General features: G+C 36.5%; 1 non-coding gene across 1 annotated transcript; it reads right to left on the bottom strand.

Annotated features, from left to right (window-relative positions):
* Nucleotides 1-4,108: 4,108 nt before the first annotated feature.
* LOC115801672 (U6 spliceosomal RNA) lies at nt 4,109-4,215 on the bottom strand. Its single transcript, XR_004021986.1, has one exon. It is a non-coding gene; the product is annotated as a U6 spliceosomal RNA (small nuclear RNA).
* Between the last annotated feature and the right edge of the window lie 699 nt (nt 4,216-4,914).

Here is a 4,914-nt window from a genome sequence, read left to right as displayed (position 1 = left end):
CAGGCTCACAAGATGAGGGGCAAGAAGGGGCACAGAGGCCAAGATAGCCTCACATTGTAGAATGAGACGGCGAGGTCTGCATGGCTGATGTGAATTGCCCGAGGATGAGCATCTGGTTAGTGACACGGGCTCACTAGAGTCCAGGAAGAAGACTGAGGACAGAATAACACGTGAGCAAGATATTGTAGAGGGGAAGGGAAGAAGAATAAGGTAGTGATTCTAGATTATTCTACCTTAGTGTCCAAGTTAAATAAACAAAGAGGTAAGTGGAGTGATAAAGCAGATCTGGTTTCCAGGACCACATCGCCACTTAGTTGTTATATGGTCTTAGATAATTTGTTTCATCTTTATACGTTTCAGTTTCTTCATCTCTAAAATAACGCTAACTAGTGTGTTTATCTCATAATTACTGTGAAGTTGAAATGCGGTAATGCACTTGGAGTGTTTAACATAGAGCCTGACATAGACAAAACACTTGTTATTGTTAGCTGTTAATATCACTATTGCTACCAATGTCATCACCATTAACACTGTTACTATTATTTATTTTTATCATCTGAAGTATAACCTTAAGAACAGAGCTTAACCTTAAGTACATCCTAAGGAAATGGGATACTGTGTATAACTAAACACTCCCTCTGCTTTATTAATGCCCTGTGAATGGGTTAAGCATTTTAGAAAAATTTCACTAATGTTTTTAATCTATCAGAGATTACATATATTTATTCAGATAATTCAATCAGAAATCCTCAGTTTTACCTTCTGACCATGACTTTCTGTGTTTCCTTCCAGCTCACCTGTTGTGTTAGTCAGGATTCTCCAGGGAAACCAAATAGACAGAACCTGGATACATAGATAGATAGATAGATAGATAGATAGATAGATAGATAGGTATAAGAGAGAGAGAGAGAGATTTTATGGAACTGGCTCATGCAATTATGGAGACTGGCAAGTCTAAAATCTTCAGGGTAGGATGGCAGATTTGAGACCCAGGGCAGAGCTGATGTTGCAATTCAAGTCCAAAGGCCTCCAACTGCTTGGATGAGGCCGACAGACATTACAGAGGGCAATCTGCTTTACTCAAATCTGCTTTTCTTAAATTTACCAATTTAAATGTTAATGTCATCCAAAAACACTCTCACAGAAACATCTAGAATAACGTTTGACCAAATATCTGGGTATCATGGGCCAGTCAAATAGACACATAAAATTAACAATCGAACCTACTCTGTATGCCCACTCCATCTATCGTTTGACCTTGTCAAGAAGTCCAATCCATTGATCCTACCACTTTCAAACTCTCATCACCCCCCTTTTGTCCACCCTTCACTCCTTGCTCAGATTAATCACTCACTGTAAAAACCCTGAACTCCTTTATCTCTTTCATTGTTTAAATTCCAGAACCTACCTACTTTGTGCTAGATCAATATGTTCTACTGACTTTTCATCAGCAACACTGAATGCAAGAAAATAGTGAAACAATTTCTTCAAGATTTCTGTGGGAAAATAATTTTGAATCAAGAATGCAAACTAATGCTAAGACCTATAAGTCATGAAGTTTACCACCCACAGAATTTCTCAGAAAGAATTTCTAGAGGATAGGTTACAGCAAAATAAAAAAATGAGTATAAGAAAAACTATGAGTTAAAAAAATAATAAGTGAGCAAGGAAAACTATAGAACTTATAGTTAAGTGTAAATAGTATTTGATTACTTTAAAAAAGAATAATTGGCAATTAAAATTCCAGATATTCTCAAGAAAGAAGTGAGAAGAAGAAAGGAAATATTGTGGGGATTTACGTGTTTGTATAGACTATACTTATTAATTCACTCTAGCTGTTGTTCAACAAACATGCTTCTAAATAGTATCCTTGTATCTTTTATTCTAAGGGAAACATAATAGCTGAAGTGGAGAAATTTATAGCAATTATGTTTAGATAATTCAAGCCAAAACAAAATCAAAAATCTTTTTGGTTTTGCATTTTCTGAATACCTCAAATCAAAGGTAACTTTGGATTTCTCTTTACTTTCTTTTAATTATCCCCACAGAATTTTCTCAGTTTCCCACATCATTTGGCAAAGACAAAGACTTTACATTTTAAGCATATTTATAACAAGATGCTGTGGCTTTGGTTCAAATTTAACTGTACCCTCTGGCCTGCACTGCTTTGCATTTCAATCCTCACCCACCACACCCTTGCCAATTTAATTTCAAATTATTTTTAATTGAGACTGAACACTTTACAAATTTGGGGTGTTGTGAGTATAATTTATGGGGACCAGCTGGAGAGCCAAAACTTTGATCAGATTGTAAATGTTAATGGGAATACCTAGATGTAAATGATTGATAGCTTAATTTGACCCATCTAATTGATTGTTTTTCACAGAAATACCTCTACTTCTTGAAGTTCTGAGACTGTCATCCTTCATTTCCAGAAAAGGAGAAAAATGTGTTAAATAGCACTTACCTTCTTTGAATGGTGTGTTTTCTGTGATTTCTATTATTAATTGTAAAAACTCAATTTCTGACCTCCCTATTACATTGTTAGTTTTATCAACTAATTACTGATGTGTTTTTATAATAATATCTGAAAGCAATTTTTAAAGTTGTGTTTAAATTGTGTCGGGTTTTGTCATGAGATTTCTCATATGACTGTTAGAAAATGACTTAGAAAAATAATTGATCAGCTTAGCGTCTCTCTTTATGTACAGCTGTTTCTAAACCCTGTGGCTGAATCCAGAGATCAAAGATTACAATCATTCTGGTTTTCAGATTGGATGGGTACTGAAAGGAAGAGCAGTGCTTCTGTGAATATCCAGCCATTCTACAAGTGCTGCCTCTGACTTCTGATTCTGAAATGAGAGTCAAGGGAACATTTTGGCCTGGGGCAGGACAGGGGAGAAGAAAGAGACAATCCTTACCCCTCCCACCACTGCCTCGCCCTGTGCCCATGCCCTTGTTTCTGCTGAGAACTGGCTCTTTTTGACAGCTGCTCACACTTGAATCTTGAAGACTAAAGCTAAAGGATTCTGCTGGGCATTCCAGAACAGATCATTATTTGCCTTTATGTCCTATAAGAAAGTCCCTTTCAGCAAGATATCTCTTGCTGACGATCAGGCTATTGTATATGGTAGTGAAAAAACATTGCCTTAGGAGTCAGAATCCTAGGTATTAGTCTCAGACCTCCTATGGCTAATCTAATCCCTAAGCTACTTTTTAAAAGCCTAGACAAGCAATAGACATTTTTAATGCTACACATGTAATTTATGGGTACTAGAAGGAGACAGCCAAAACTCCCCTTTCGTCTAATTTTTTAATATTAATGAAAAACGGCTAGAATTAAATTATTTACTTGACACTACTTGGTTCACTCTCATAGGCCTGATTATCTCCTCAATTCCTCTTCTCAGCTTCACTTGCTGTGGTGCCCTCAGCTGTCTGCACAGGGTAGCCTGTTTCTACTCCTGCGCCCAGAAAACTCAATCACAGAGCCAGGGAGAACCACCTGTTTTCATTCATTGGCTGTATTATAATTTAAAGTATTGTGAAATGAAGAAAGCTAAACCTATATTCTACTATATAGTAGTAATTTATAGTAATTAAATTACTATAAGTCAACTACTATAAGTCAAAGTCTATTTATAGTAATTAAAAGAAAAAAATTAAAATCTAATGGAGATATTTTGAGTGTTTTGTGTTATTGTACTAATATAGCATCTCTCTAAAGTTGACCATTAGTACCCAGGAAAAAAATGAGGAAATAATTATTCTTATTACTTATTAGGTGAAATCTCAACTTAGGATCACAGACATGGTTACTGCGTTAGATCATCATATTTTGATTAATCTCTCTCGCCAACCAGACTCTAAGCCCCTGGATGGCAGTTCCATCCCAGCGTGTACCAACCACAGTCTGATGACATATGAACCATCATAGAAGATTTTGAAAACACTGAAAATATTCTTTAGTGATAATAAAGGGCAAGAAATGAAAAATTATAAAAATTAAAATAAATAAACTCAAGTGGCATGTAGAAATTAAGACTGCATTTTTTTTTTAAGTTTGGGTGATATGTATGTAATGATCAGTGGGACCGATTTTTTTTTTTTTAATATGGAATGCTTCACAAATTTGTATGCCATTCTTGCACAGTGGCCATGCTAATCGTCTTTGTTTCCTTCCAGTTTTAGTATATGTGCTGCCAAAGCGAGCACAGTGGGACCTTTATTTCAACTCAGTGCCTGGCACAGAATGGGCCATGAGTACATGCAGTTTTAATTAATGAAGATGGCTGATACACTGATACTCACTTGGCATAAGGCATAGTATATTCTCATCACCCTATAAAATATAAGTCAACTAGCAAACTTCTCTTGATTTTAGTTTTATTTTTGGTCACAATATGTTATAGGTAAACATCCTTTTTAAAAAAAAAAAAATCTGAATCACAAGGTAAATAATAGAATGGAAAGACTTGTACCAATTTCCAAACCCTATTGAAGGAGGAGGGTGAAGGGTTCATAGGCAGAGCCAGTGCTGGCTCACAGCAGACATCTTCCAGGGACCCCTTTATTTTCCCTTTACCTCCTCTCTTTTCTCCCCCCTCTTGTGTGACAAGCCTAGTAATTGAGGACATTTCTATGTATAAAAAGAAGCTAATCATTTTGGGAATCAAAATATCTTTAAAACTGCAAGATGAGCAGATCAGAGCTTTGCTAAGTCCGTCCACAGGTCAGCCACTAAATACTGGCCACAAACTTACAGCCAGATGAGAAATGCAGGCTAGAAGGGACAATTTAGGGGACTGGGAAGGTAAGTCAAGGACTTTTGCTCTAACCAGTAGAGGGATGGGGTGGGTGGTGAATCGATTTGAAGCAACCCTTGTCTGGGATTGTGGAAATGGGCAAGACAGT

This window comes from Delphinapterus leucas, chromosome 3 (genome assembly GCF_059928025.1).
Source record: "Delphinapterus leucas isolate spDelLeu-1000000601 "Yukka" chromosome 3, BTC_Dleu_Yukka2, whole genome shotgun sequence".
Classification (NCBI taxonomy): Eukaryota; Metazoa; Chordata; class Mammalia; order Artiodactyla; family Monodontidae; genus Delphinapterus; species Delphinapterus leucas.
This window is presented reverse-complemented; position numbering and strand designations above follow the sequence as displayed.